General features: G+C 43.9%; 1 protein-coding gene across 1 annotated transcript in view; it reads left to right on the top strand.

The window, feature by feature from the left end:
* Positions 1-9802: 9802 nt before the first annotated feature.
* FHIP1A (FHF complex subunit HOOK interacting protein 1A) overlaps positions 9803-15564 on the top strand; it is an 87726-nt gene continuing 81964 nt past the window's right edge. The window contains exon 1 of the mRNA XM_035114011.3: positions 9803-10227. The gene's annotated coding sequence lies outside the window, so the exon portion shown is untranslated. The remainder of the gene's footprint in view (positions 10228-15564) is intronic.

The raw sequence follows: 15564 nt of genomic DNA, 5'->3' as shown, positions 1-15564 counted from the left end.
CCAATTAAGCTTCTAATCAACAGGAGAACCTTTGTTTCTTAATGGCGGCGTAGGAGGGCTTTTGCCAGGCAAAGTGCTTTTGCACTTAGCACCTCCCTGGCCCCTGCATTCCATGCTGGAGTGAGACCCAGGTAATGAGACAGCCTGCAAGTGAAGTAGCCCTGGGGGGAATTTGCAAGAATGATCTACCCTCTATCATCCTTGTTTTTGCATCTCCTACGCTCTCCTACTGTCGTTGGGGCTGCCTCCATTAAGGCAGATTGGAACCGGAAGCAAGTAAGTCCCACACTTTTAACCAGTGCTTTTCTTCTAGAAAAATGGTGCTGGTGTATCCTTCAGTACCCCCAGAAAAAAAAAGCACTGCTTGAGAGGATGATGATGTCTTCATTTGGTGATGACAGAGCATCACTGATGTGCTCATCCATGCTTCCAGGAGGAAGTTGGATCTCATAATGAATGAGAAGGTTGTATTTGACATTGTATTTTAATATTCTGTTGGAAGCCGCCCAGAGTGGCTGGGGAAGCCCAGCCAGATGGGAGGGGTATAAATAATAATTATCCCCACACACTGAGCAACACTGTCCCCTCCACTTTAGGAAGAAGCACTTAAGGGTTTTATATGTTCCAGTAAGATATAGGCAATCAGTGCAAATTCAACACGAGTAGTGTGAGGCCTTATAGCACCTAAATACCAGCTAATACTTGAGTGATAGCATTCTGCACTAGCTGCAGTTTCTCATTCATCTTCAAAAGTAGCCCTGTGTAGAGCATACCACAATAGTCAAGGTGGGACATTACCAGAACATGCAGGATAGTGATCCAGCTATCTTGGTCCAGAACTACCATAGCTGATGAACCAGCTGGAATTCGAAGCAGGTGTTGTTGTTGTTGTTTAGTTGTTTAGTCGTGTCCGACTCTTCGTGACCCCATGGACCACAGCATGCCAGGCACTCCTGTCTTCCACTGCCTCCTGCAGTTTGGTCAAAATCATGTTGGTAGCTTCAAGAATACTGTCCAACCATCTTGTCCTCTGTCGTCCCCTTCTCCTTGTGCCCTCCATCTTTCCCAGCATCAGGGTCTTTTCCAGGGAGTCTTCTCTTCTCAAGAGGTAGCCAAAGTATTGGAGCCTCAGCTTCACGATCTGTCCTTCCAGTTGTCAGGAGTATGGGCAGGAGTCAGGCTCTGGGGCCTATAGTGCTTTGCAGGACTGGTGCCTGCCTTAGCTTGTGCTGGAGAAGCAAGGCGTGGCCACACAGGTGAAGTCCTCAGCTTGTGCTGGAGAGGCAAGGAGTAGTCACCCAGGTGAGGCCACTTGAGATCTCACTGCACCTGGTGGCAGGAGCTGGGAGGGATAAAAGCCCAGCATTTCCCTTCAGCTCTTTGCCACAGCGACGCTATCCCTGCCTGGTTGCAGCTGGCCTCCTGCTCCTTGGACCCTTGCCTTGCTGCCGCCTTGCTTCTTGTTCCTGGATCCTTCGCCTTGCTCCTTGCTCCTTGGACCCTTGCTTCGCCTTCGCCTTGCTCTTGCCCCGTGGACCTTCGCCTTGCTTCTTGTTCCTGGATCCTTCGCCTTGCTCCTTCCTCCTTGGACCCTTGCTTCGCCTTCGCCCTGCTCTTGCCCCGTGGACCTTCGCCTTGCTTCTTGTTCCTGGATCCTTCGCCTTGCTCCTTGGACCCTTGCTTCGCCTTCGCCTTGCTCTTGCCCCGTGGACCTTCGCCTTGCTTCTTGTTCCTGGATCCTTCGCCTTGCTCCTTGGACCCTTGCTTCGCCTTCGCCTTGCTTCGTGCCCCGTGGACCTTCGCCTCTGCCTTGCTCCTCGACCCTGCTTTTTCACCACCATCTTGCCTCTGGTCCTGACGCCCGCCGACCGGACCGTGACACCAGTGAGCACTCAGGGCTGATTTACTTAAGAATGGATAGGTTTGATCTTCTTGCAGTCCATGGGACACTCAAGAGTCTTCTCCAGCACCATAATTCAAAAGCATCAATCCTTTGGCGATCAGCCTTCTTTATGGTCCAGCTCTCACTTCCCTACATCACTACTGGGAAAACCATAGCTTTAACTATACGGACCTTTGTCGGCAAGGTGATGTCTCTGTTTTTTAAGATGCTGCCTAGGTTTGTCATTGCTTTTCTCCCAAGAAGCAGGCGTCTTTTAATTTTGTGACTGCTGTCACCATCTGCAGTGATCATGGAACCCAAGAAAGTAAAATCTCTCACTGCCTCCATTTCTTCCCCTTAAATTTGCCAGGAGGTGACGCGACCAGTGGCCATGATCTTGGGTTTTTTGATGTTGAGCTTCAGACCATATTTTGCGCTCTCATCTTTCACCCTCCTTAAAAGGTTCTTTAATTCCTCCTCACTTTCTGCCATCAAGGTTGTGTCATCAGCATATCTGAGGTTGTTGATATTTCTTCCGGCAATCTTAATTCTAGTTTGGGATTCATCCAGTCCAGCCTTTCGCATGATGAATTCTGCATATAAGTTAAATAAGCAGGGAGACAATATACAGCCTTGTCGTACTCCTTTCCCAATTTTGAACCAATCAGTTACTGTATTGCATATCCAGTTCTAACTGTAGCTTCTTGTCCCACATAGAGATTTCTCAGGAGACAGATGAGATGATCAGGCACTCCCATTTCTTTAAGAACTTGCCATAGTTTGCTGTGGTCAACATAGTCAAATGCTTTTGCGTAGTCAATGAAGCAGAAGTAGATGTTTTTCTGGAACTCTCTAGCTTTCTCTATAATCCATCACATTTGCAATTTGGTCTCTGGTTCCTCTGCCCCTTCGGAACTCCACTTCTGGGAGTTCTCAGTCCACATACTGCTTAAGCCTGCCTTGTAGAGTTCAGTTCAGAGCTTACTACGGCTATAAGTCCACTAGGTATAAAACACACAACATAAAATACAAAATACAAAAATCAGATTTCAGCAGACGGCCACACCACCGCCATTGGTGATAAACGTAAACATAAACATAAGCGTATAAAAGCTATGGTTAGAAATAAAACAACAGACCATTTCGTCTCTTTTGGGAGAGAACTGAGGTTAAAAACCTCGCTACTTGCAAGGTTATATGGGGGTTGCAGTCCTGTAGAATTAAGGCAAGGTGTCTCTCTGTTGGGGAATCAGCCAATTTCAGGATTATTGGGCCCAGTAAATTCGTTCATGCCGCATTATGCAACCTTGTAAATTTTAAGCATAACCTTGCTATCGTGTGAAATGAGCACAATTGTGCGGTAGTTGGAGCATTCTTTGGCACTGCCCTTCTTTGGGATTGAGATGTAGACTGATCTTCTCCAATCCTCTGACCACAGCTGAATTTTCCAAACTTGCTGGCATATTGAGTGTAGCACCTTGACAGCATCATCTTTTAAAATTTTACATAGTTCAGCTGGAATATCATCACTTCCACTGGCCTTGTTATTAGCAGTGCTTGAAGCAGGTACTGAATACTATGAATAGCACTTTTGCCTCCAGTGATAAAGATGGACCTACGAGCACATTCAGACCACTTACCTGCTCATTCGGTGTCAGTGTGACTCCATTCAGAATAAGGCTGAGCACCCAATCGATGTACATAAGAAGCATATGTATGTGATGTTGAATGCAGTCAATGGGAGTTTTTAAGACTAAAAAAAGGTTTTGGGGTGTGTGTGAACAGGCTCTACGGTGCCCTTAAAACAACCATCAGTCAGAAAGCCAATTACATAGCACATTATTAAGCACATAGTCAGAGCACATCAAATAATGCCAGCTTGGTTGAGAGCAGTGAAGACATAGAATAAATAATTACTGACAGATTTAAATACTTTCTTTAGAGAAAACAAGTACAAAAATATGGCATCTCCACTCCCTAGTGTGCCCTTGCTAGTTATAAATTAGCAAAATATATAACACTTTACTTTTTATTCTCATGCCATGTTCTTTACTCTTTTCATTCAACACCCCCTAAAGCAGTGAGAGTTAATATTATCATGGTCAGTCATCATATAATATGCTAGTTGTGCCCACTGATGGAATCAGCAATTTGATTGTGTATTGTTGGAATCTCAAGATTTTGAAAACAACCCAAAGCCATTTTAATTTAAGAAAGAAAATATACACAAAGCACATGGAATCTGGAGACTGGCACAGAACCAGGCACATTGTGTAACTGATTCCTCAGAGGCCAGCTGCTTCTTCTTTCTTTCTTTTAAAATTGCTATTTAGTTTTATTCTCAATTGTGGATCAAGAGCTTGTAACTTAACCAAAGTTCCTCCTATTTCAGTTCAATTGATGATCACTTCAGGGGCAAACAATACATTATACACAGATATGTGTAACAAAATCATTCCGTTCTATTTTCTTCCAAAATGAGACCCACACTTGAAAACTTGCAAGCTGAAACACAGAAGCAGTACGTCTTGTTGGTTCTTAGTCCTTTTTCTCACAGCCAAAGATTACCCCCTCTAGCACTTTTTCACACGACAAGGGAAAAGATACCAATATCTATGTTGTATGTTGCTAGCAGTGAGGGGCATGAGCTTTAAAGAAACAGTGCACAACTACAGTATATTTGGAAACTAGAAGCACTTTTGATAGAACCAGAGTTAACTGGAATAAATGAGTAATTCTTAGGCTGCAAACTACTAAACACACTTACCTGTCCTAGCAAACTTAACAGGGATTACTTCTGAATAGACATGTATAGGAAGACGCTGTTACTCAAAATAACAAAAAATGCATGAATAACTCTATGTCACAGATGATCTCAGGTCTGAGTCATACAATTGTGAATACTTTTTTTTAGTGTAGTGTACACCCGTCTTAAAATAGGACTGTAATCCAAACGGGGGGGGGGGGGGAGAGATCCGGCCAAGGACAACAGAATGGACATAAAAAGTGAAATGTTTAGGTGGATCATAGTTTGCCATGTCATGGGAAATCTTTCTTAAATGAGTTGATCCAGGATATGTGAGCTGACATCTTGACAGCTTTTCGTGCATTCATAAGAGACTGTTTATGACTTCTGAATCCCTCAAAATAAGTAAAATGTAGTGCGTCCTGCATAATAATAATCCCTCAAAAGAAGTAAATTGTAGTGTCTCCTGCATAATAATGATGATGATGAATGAATGAAAATGTATATTCAAAGTGATAGTTTTGCTGGATGAAAATATTAAAAATGAAGGAAAATATGTATATCTTACTATTGTCTTAATATTTGTAGAGAAAGAACATTATTATTTACAGTATTATAATTTACAGAATGCCTAATATGCGCTAGATACTACACAGAAATAATATTATAAACCCACAAGACCCTGCCTGCAGGCTTAGAATCTAAACATCATGAGGGAAAGTTAGAGAGAAAGGATAACCTTTGTACAAGTTGGGAGAAAGTGAAAGAAGGAGAGTAGGAACAAAAATACAATAATTAACTTCAGAATAAGAAACAGAAAAGCCAAACAATGCATTAAGATGGAAAATACAAGAGCGGATATGTCACCTGAATATTCCATCCGCAAGATGACTAAAGAAAGAGCAGCGACAAGGAACAGAGTAAGGGTGTGTCAGTTTACCAAAAAGATTAGTGTTAGATGAATGTTGGTCCTGGGAAGATTTGAGAGAGATAAATAAGAAGGGAGCAATATCATGGAGATCAGTTCAAAACTTACTGCAAAAACAGCAGAGAAATCCAGCAAAGGGAAAAATATAAATATATAAAAGTGAAGAAACAAGCACTAAATGAACAGAAGAGTTGAAAACTGAGATAATGTTTATCTCAGATCAATTTTCAGAATGTTCTAGAGAAAGAATGGGGGGGGCAGACTTTGGCCAAAGCAGAAATATGAAACAAAGAGAAGGATAAACATTTGCTGAGAAGACTAGAGGATAATATTTCTAACTGAACGAGAAAAATAAGCCAGCAGCAAAGGTTTAAGGAGGAATGGCTAACCTATGGCCCTCCAGATGTTGTTGAACTACATCTCTGACTGTGCTGGCTGGGCTGAGGGAAAGTTAGATATGAGTCCAGCTAGATATGGAAGACCGCAGATGAGTCACCCTGATTTAGGGAGAAACACAATACATGCACAGTGCACTTCTATACATGTTTACTCAAAAGAAAGTCCCAATAAGTTCACTGGGGCTTCCTCCCAGGAAATGGTGTATAGGATTGCAACATTAGGCTTGTACATATTAACGTTGTTTTTAAATGTTTTTATTCAGTTTTTACAAAAGTAAGCATCAAAACTGTGCTAATATATCAATAGACATTTGAAGAAAGTACACTTTTACATGTATAGATGGATTTCCAGGCAGGAAAATAATAAAAGAAGTGCCAATAGTTGGTGTCTTGAGTTCCATTTAGAGCTCTTGTATATTTTGTAAGTGTCTCCATTAATGCCACTGTCCATCTCTTTTGTCTCCGTAAGGCAAATCGCAAGTTTGCTGATTCCACACCCACCCACCCCAGTTTTGTGCCACCTGTAGCCCGACTGCCACAAGTAGAAATGTTATTAGTTCCTTGGAATGCAACTCCTATTGCTCTCCATGGAAAACATATTAGATACCGGTATTAAGTTTGAGATAATGATCCAGCATCCAGGCAGATATAGACTAGACATATTGGTAAAAACAGCAGGAGAAGAGGAAACGGGGGTGGGAAGGGTGAAGAGCTAGATATTGTCAGTAGGATACTGAAAGTCAAAAAAAGAAACCAGATTGCCAAGAGTAAGTGTACAAAGAGTAAAGGGAAATAAGCCCAATACAGTGGTGCCTCGCTTAACAAACGCCCTGTAAGACAAAATTTTCGCTTAAAGAAAGGATTTTTCTAGCAGAGGTTGCCTCGCTAGACAAATTCGTTTTACGAAAAATTCGTCTAGCGAATCGCAGTTTCCCATAGGAATGCATTGAAATTCAATTAATGCGTTCCTATGGGCAATTTTTTTAAAAAAAAAATTCCAATGCATTCCTATGGGATTCGCTAGACAAATTTTTCGTTATAAGAATAGACCCGTGGAACGAATTAAATTTGTCTAGTGAGGCACCACTGTAACTGAAACACTGAGAAAAGAAAAAAGAGCAATTGACAGAACTGTAAAGAAATGATTTGTGAAGTAGGTTAATCCAGAACAGTACATAAGATATATTTTATGACACCTTTGCTTGTGTCACGTTTCTTCTGGATTCAGTTCCCCACCCTGCCAGTTAACACAGTTAACAGTTAACTCTTTCCCTTTAACCTTCAGTGTCTATAAACACAGGAATTTTCTAATTGTGTCAAGATTAGTCATTATATCATTCCTAGTTCTGGCTGACATCATGGGCATAGCCAGGACTTTTGTTGGGGCGGCAGAACCGATGTGAATGGTCAGTTAAGTATTTCTATTGTTTTACTTGATTTGGGGGTAGCTGCTCCCCCTGCCCCCACTTGGCCACACCCATGGCTGACATTGCAACACATAAGAGTGCTTAGTTCAGATTGTCCTTTTTAAAGCATGGACAATAGAAATCGTGTTAGCATAATGCCTTCAAAAGCATGTTCCTGAGACATTGATTGGTCCAAAGTTTTCTAACTATAGAAGATTCTCCAGTCTCAAAAATTCAATGAAGATGACAGAGAAGGTTTTAGGTTAGCACAACTGGTGTGGTTGCACACGGGGTGTCATGCTGCAGGGGCACCAAAACAATGCTGTAAAACAGAGTGTGAGAGGCAGGGGGGGATTTTAGTACAGGGTGCTGCTGAAATTTGAGAGCCCAAGGTCCGCCATTGAAGATGGAGCTTGCTACTATAGGGTAACTACTTTCCCTGCTCCTTTTATCAAAGAGCAACAGCAACCATTAATCATTGGACTATGTGGGGCAACCTTTGAAGGTGACCTGGAAACTACAACTACTGTAATCCAGAATGCGGCAGCTAGATTGGTGACCGGGAGTGGCCGCCGAGACCACATAACACTGGTCTTGAAAGACCTACATTGGCTTCCAGTACATTTCCGAGCACAATTCAAAGTGTTGGTGCTGACCTTTGGTTGAAAACCAAACCATTTACTACCGGGTGTGCGTCATTCGAAAACCAAAACATTTGTCAATGGAGACGTTCAAAAACCGAGATACCACTGCATTAGGGGCTTGATAGTTTAGAAAAAAGGCAAATAAGGAGGGGCATGATAGATGTTTATAAGTTCATGCATGGCATGAAGATACTGGGTAGGACTGGGAAGACGCTTTTCTCTCTCACAAAACTAGACACACACACACACAGTGGTAGGAGGCCTGGCGGTGTCCATTATGGCAAGGCCCAGCAGAGTCTGCGAGCAGGCCTGGCGGGGGCCATTGCAGCTGCTGGAAGCTCTGGAGGGGGTGGTTGCAGGTAGGCCCTGTGAAACCTGTTGCCGGCCACAGGTAGACTGCAGCTGCGGGAAGGCCCAATAGGGCCTGCTGCAAGCTGCAGAGTATTGAGACCCAGCCCCCTACTAGAAAATGGGGGGGGGAGGCTTGCTCTCTCCCCCCCCCATGGCGCTCCTGATACTAGAAATGGGGTCCATCCAACAAAGGTGGCTGTGGGAAGATTCAGGACAGACAAAATAAACTTCTTCACACAATACTAAGCTAAACTATTGAAATTGCTCCCACAAAATGTAAAATGATATTCACCTACTTGCATGCCGTTTAAAGAGGCTAAGACAAATTAATGGAGGAACAAGTCCATCAGCAGCTACTTGTAATGTCTACAGCCTTCCCATAGGAATCTGGTTAGCCACTGTAAGAACAAGATGCTGGAGTAGATGGGCCTTTGGTCTGATTCACCAGGACTTATGCTCTTAACCTTTCATTACTGCTTGAGACAAAAAGGAAAAGTCTACGCCTGCCGTCTTAGCTGTCCCTGCTACTTCTGCCACCTTCATTAGCCATAGGAATCCCACTTTGCTTATTTTGGGTGAGCAAGGAAAGACCCTTGTCCCACCTGCCTTACAGGGTTGTTGTAAGGACTTCTGGATCATGCACATGGACAGCGGAGAACTCTGTGGACATAATCCTGCCAGTGCCAGGGGATTTACGTGGCACTTGAAAGCTCCTAATTTTGCCTGAACTATATCCTATGCTCTACACCAGGCATCCCCAAACTCGGCCCTCCAAATGTTTTGGGACTACAATTCCCATCATCCCTAACCACTGCTCCTGTTAGCTAGGGATGATGAGAGTTGTAGTCCCAAAAAATCTGGAGGGCCGAGTTTGGGGATGCCTGCTCTAAACACTTACTTGTCAAATCATATTATATTAAACCACTAAAGCTCAATCCTTCTTTCCCCCTTTTCTTACTCTTTTTCTGTTGCCCCTTAGGGACAGAATTTCAGCTGGCATTGGCAGTCCGACTGGATCCCACCTGTCCGTGCAATGCGAGTTTTTATTGTAGAGAGGATACTCCTCCCTGAACCCCCTTGACATTTTGCAGACTTAGAAGGAACCAGAAATATTCAGCGAGCGAAGGGACAAGAGAGGTCTCCACCTCCTACTTGCTCCGAGGCGTCAGCAGAAAAGGCGCTTCGTTTGCAGATAAGCGGCCATCCCTAAGCAGAGCGAGCAGGCAGCTCATGATGGGACTCCGCGGAGGCCAGGTCTTTAAAACCGGGGTGAAAATCAAGGCTCAGGAAATTAAGCCCCAGAGGTGCGTGAAGACACTCACGTTACACGTTCCAGCTCTTTCTTCCTCGTGACTCACACGCCCCCAAACCCAAGGCCCGCTTGCAGCCCACGCTGGCTGCCTTGTTACGCGCCCCGCCGCCCGCCCAGTTTCTCCATTCCTGCGCCGCCCGCACGCCGTCAAACTGCTGTTGTTCCAACTGTGTTTTCTGGAAAGGGGCTGGCAGGGACTCGGCGGAGCAGCCTCTCCTTCTCCCCCGCCCTTCCCTCCAGTGCTTGGAGGATTATTGCTCAAAGCCGGCTGCTCCAGCGCAAGGGAGGGATTTACCTGCTGCTGCTGCTGGAGCTGTTGTTGTTGTTAGCAGCGCCTCCCCGCCTCTCTCCCCAGAGGCAGCGCAGCGGCGCCCAGAGGATTGCGCGGGGCTGAGCCAACTCCCAGGGAACCCGTGTCGGGGGGAAGCGCCTCGCCGTGGAGAAAACTTTCTGCTCTCCGGACATGGGAGGCTCACTACTCTAGATAAAGTACCCGGCAGGGGCGAAGAGCACCACCACCGAGCAAAACAATCGCCGAGGAGGCGCTCGAGGCCGCCCAGGTATTCCTTCGCTCCTTTTAATTCTTTAGTGTTAATCTGATGTGGCAGCGGCTCACCCACCCACGTGTTTCTCCCGAGAGGAATTTTCCTCTTTAGGGGAGTTTCGCGTTTCTTCACTCCGGACTGAGGGGTCGCGCCGAGCTGGAGGATGCTTTGCTCTCATGGGGAGTCGGTCGCGACCCCCGGGAATGACGCCGTTTTGACCTCGAATTACCACTGCGGCCTAGGAAGGAGCCGGGTGGTGCACTTGCTTGCGTGCGGCGTTTTGTTGTGCCTCCCAGAGGTGATGGGCCAGTTCAGGTTTCAGCGGAGGAGGAGGGGCACGCCTGTTGCAAAGCTTGAAAAGGGAGGAAGAAAAGAAAGGCTTGGAGAGGTTTGTGAAGTCTTCCCGCCTTTTCCCGTGTCGGGTTTCTCCCTCACCTCCTCCTCCCGTGCCTGAAAGTATTTCTGAAACACTTGTTGCCTCTCCAAAAAGGTTTGGAACCCGGGAGTTTTCTCTCCTCCCCTCCCCCTCAGCGTGCCTGGTTGCAAGATGCGTCCGCACAAAGCATTGCAATTTGCAAATGCAGGAGAGGGAGGGTTGGGTGCTGCTTGCCTCGGGTTTTGTAAGAACACGAGCGGCAGATGACTCAAAAGTCTTCCCTCACTGTCAAACTCTGCCCAGACGAAACCGGTCTCTCTCTTGAGTTAACAAACTTAATCCTCTCCCTGCTGGGGGGGTGGATGCTGCTGCTGTGGGAGGGGCAAACAAGGAAGCGGCTTTCTTAGCTAGAGGAAGGTAGCAACACGTTACAGCAAACTTTGTTTACTTCACATCGCTACTAATAATTACAGTACTGTTCTGTTTTAAAATTGATTGGATCGACCCTTTCCCATTGCCCCCAGAAAAGGGTTAGGTTGTGGTTATTGCCATTCCATCCCTAGATGGCCTGCACTAATAGTAACTGGCAAGCTGACACAATTATATAGGTCACTGGGAAATAATTCCAGCTTAATCGCCTTTATCTTTTTCGCTAAGAGGGAAAAGAGTTTCCACTTACCATAGAGATGGCTGTTTTGGTCAAAGTAAGGCTCTTTTCAGAAATGATGCTTAGACTCAGAGTGATACTTTTTTCATTTTTTAAATTTCTTGCACTTTTATATCAACTATCTTTGTTTTGGATTTTCCTGGAACTAGACATCCAACGCACATTTTCCAAACATTTTATGATCAAGGAATGATCCCATTTACACAATTCTTTTCCTTCCTTGAAGCCAGTATGAACTGCAGCAAAGTAATATGTGATCTAGGAATAATTTATAGTACCTGTAGTTTGTCAACGAATATACAGGTTAGTTGTTTAAAAATGCATGTATATTGTTTCATCAGCTGGATGCAGCATGAATCTCCGCTAGCAGATATATTGGCTTATAGAGCAGAGGGGAGCTGCAAATAGTGGTGGCAGATGCAATGAGTCCATGTATGGAAGACTTTCCCAACCCAGGGCACTAGGTTTGTGAAGGCTGATGTGAAGCTTGCATGTATACAAGTGAACTAGTGATCAGACCCCTCCAGTCCAAATTATTTTTCTACGGTTTGAGTATGAAACCTTAGTATGTTTCTAGGGTTTTGTGGAGACACTAAAAGGGTTCTGTTAAACATGTAAATTCATTCCTAGCTCCTCAACAGGTTGTGTGGCCCTGTCTCCCTATCCCTCAGAATGGGTGCCTAAAAACTGACTTCTGGCTGGCTTTCCGAATCTTGATTCTGGCCTCTAGGCGCATATAAGGTGATCACATGGATACATTTTAGTGAAGTTCTTCATTACAACATTTAAAATAAACTTGGGAAGTTTTACTTTCAGCAGTTCGATGCCTAATGAATCTTAAGGCACAAGCTTAAGCATCTTTACCATCAAATAAGTTTGGCTGGGTGAAAAGAAAGCTTGTAAGTGAGTGAAGGGTCCTTACATGTTTAGGCTGTAACCTGATTCATAGTTATCAGAGTTGGCCTTGGTTATGAGTAAACATGTAGATGACACTATGATTTATTTTGATAAAATAGATAGTTAATTTCTTTCTTTGGGTATATTGTATGACTGGAGATTAGAGATAAGGGGAACAATAGTTAAGTAAGTTTTTTGGAAATCATGTGAGCTAAGTCTTTTTATTATTCTAGGCACATAACTGTGGAGGTGAAGAAGGCATAGAAAAGCTGTTTCAGCAAATGAGCTTCTAAAACCACAGTATGCCTTTTTAAAATGTATTGATGAACATAGACTTGCTTAACTGCTTTCTTTAATTTTTGTGAAAATGGGGGGCGGGAAGAGTTACCTGTAGTTTGATTTGACACAGATTGGCTGGCCTGTGTGAAGTCTGTGACCTAAGCAGTCAGCCATGTAGGGTGGTTTATCAGAGTCTTGACAAAACACCTGTTTTGTTGTCTATTTGAAACTATAGTACAGAAAGGCAAGTTGTGAAGCACTTGGCAGATCACAATACTTGGCTGGTGGAATGTTGTTTGACTTGAAGTTGGTTACTGATCACTTGTTTCCAGTGCATGTTTGATTAAGGAAACTAGTAATAATGGCATCCATAAGTGATGTTGTTCTACACTAATTGAGACTCCTTCAGATAGTGATAAAGCGGGATATCAAATCCAAACTCCTCCTCCTCCTCCTCTTCTTCTTCTAATTGACACGTGATTGTGTTTAGATGTTGTCTGCTTTCTGTCTATATATATATATATATATATATATATATATATATATATATATTGCAAGAGCTTAGTATTTGTAAACTTGATCCTAAGTGGTCATGCATTTTATTAATTGTTGTTGTTGTTGTTGTTGTAGTCGTTTAGTCGTGTCCGACTCTTCGTGACCCCATGGACCATAGCACGCCAGGCACTCCTGTCTTGCACTGCCTCCCGCAGTTTGGTCAAACTCATGTTCGTAGCTTCGAGAACACTGTCCAACCATCTTGTCCTCTGTCGTCCCCTTCTCCTAGTGCCCTCAATCTTTCCCAACATCAGGGTCTTTTCCAAGGATTCTTCTCTTCTCATGAGGTGGCCAAAGTATTGGAGCCTCAGCTTCACGATCTGTCCTTCCAGTGAGCACTCAGGGCTGATTTCCTTCAGAATGGATAGGTTTGATCTTCTAGCAGTCCATGGGACTCTCAAGAGTCTCCTCCAGCACCATAATTCAAAAGCATCAATTCTTCGACGATCAGCCTTCTTTATGGTCCAGCTCTCACTTCCATACATCACTACTGGGAAAACCATAGCTTTAACTATACGGACCTTTGTCGGCAAAGTGATGTCTCTGCTTTTTAAGATGCTGTCTAGGTTTGTCATTGCTTTTCTCCCAAGAAGCAGGCGTCTTTTAATTTCGTGACTGCTGTCACCATCTGCAGTGATCAAGGAGCCCAAGAAGGTAAAATCTCTCACTGCCTCCATTTCTTCCCCTTCTATTTGCCAGGAGGTGATGGGACCAGTGGCCATGATCTTGGTTTTTTTGATGTTGAGCTTCAGACCATAATTTGCGCTCTCCGCTTTCACCCTCATTAAAAGGTTCTTTAATTCCTCCTCGCTTTCTGCCATCAAGGTTGTGTCATCTGCATATCTGAGGTTGTTGATATTTCTTCCGGCAATCTTAATTCCGGCTTGGGATTCATCTAGTCCAGCCTTTCGCATGATGAATTCTGCATATAAGTTAAATAAGCAGGGAGACAATATACAACCTTGTCGTACTCCTTTCCCAATTTTGAACCACTCAGTTGTTCCATATCCAGTTCTAACTGTAGCTTCTTGTCCCACATAGAGATTTCTCAGGAGACAGATGAGGTGATCAGGCACTCCCATTTCTTTAAGAACTTGCCATAGTTTGCTGTGGTCGACACAGTCAAAGGCTTTTGCATAGTCAATGAAGCAGAAGTAGACGTTTTTCTGGAACTCTCTAGCTTTCTCCATAATCCAGCGCATGTTTGCTATTTGGTCTCTGGTTCCTCTGCCCTTTCGAAATCCAGCTTGCACTTCTGGGAGTTCTCGGTCCACATACTGCCTAAGCCTGCCTTGTAGAATTTTAAGCATAACCTTGCTAGCGTGTGAAATGAGCGCAATTGTGCGGTAGTTGGAGCATTCTTTGGCACTGCCCTTCTTTGGAATTGGGATGTAGACTGATCTTCTCCAATCCTCTGGCCATTGCTGAGTTTTCCAAACTTGCTGGCATATTGGGTGTAGCACCTTAACAGCATCATTTTTTAAAATTTTAAATAGTTCAGCTGGAATATCATCACTTCCACTGGCCTTGTTATTAGCAATGCTTTCTAAGGCCCATTTGACTTCACTCTCCAAGATGTCTGGCTCAAGGTCAGCAACCACACTACCTGGGGTGTATGAGACCTCCATATCTTTCTGGTATAATTCCTCTGTGTATTCTTGCCACCTCTTCTTGATGTCTTCTGCTTCTGTTAGGTCCTTACCACTTTTGTCCTTGATTATGGTAATCTTTGTACGAAATGTTCCTTTCATATCTCCAATTTTCTTGAACAGATCTCTGGTTTTCCCCATTCTATTGTTTTCCTCTATTTCTTTGCATTGCTCATTTAAGAAGACCCTCTTGTCTCTCCTTGCTGTTTTTTGGAAATCTGCATTCAGTTTCCTGTATCTTTCCCTATCTCCCTTGCATTTTGCTTGCCTCCTCTCCTCCGCTATTTGTAAGGCCTCGTTGGATAGCCATTTTGCTTTCTTGCATTTCCTTTTCCTTGGGATGGTTTTCGTTGCTGCCTCCTGTATAATGTTACGAGCCTCCATCCACAGTTCTTCAGGAACTCTGTCCACCAAATCTAAATACTTAAACCTGTTCCTCACTTCCAGTGTGTATTCATAAGGGATTTGATTCAGATTGTATCTTACTGGCCCAGTGGTTTTTCCTACTTTCTTCAGTTTAAGCTGGAATTTTGCTATAAGAAGCTGATGATCTGAGTTACAGTCAGCTCCAGGTCTTGTTTTTGCTGACTGTATAGAGCTTCTCCATCTTTGGCTGCAGAGAATATAATCAATCTGATTTCGATGCTGCCCATTTGGTGATATCCATGTGTAGAGTCGTCTCTTGTGTTGTTGGAAGAGAGTGTTTGTGATGACCAGCTTGTTCTCTTGACAGAACTCTATTAGCCTTTGCCCTGCTTCATTTTGAACTCCAAGGCCAAACTTGCCAGTTGTTCCTTTTATCTCTTGATTCCCTACTTTAGCATTCCAATCCCCTGTAATGAGAAGAACATCCTTCTTTGGTGTCATTTCTAGAAGTTGTTGTAGGTCTTCATAGAATTGGTCAATTTCACTTTCTTCAGCACCGGTAG

This window comes from Zootoca vivipara, chromosome Z1 (assembly GCF_965207765.1).
Source record: "Zootoca vivipara chromosome Z1, rZooViv2.hap1.1, whole genome shotgun sequence".
In the NCBI taxonomy this organism is placed as follows: Eukaryota; Metazoa; Chordata; class Lepidosauria; order Squamata; family Lacertidae; genus Zootoca; species Zootoca vivipara.
This window is presented reverse-complemented; position numbering and strand designations above follow the sequence as displayed.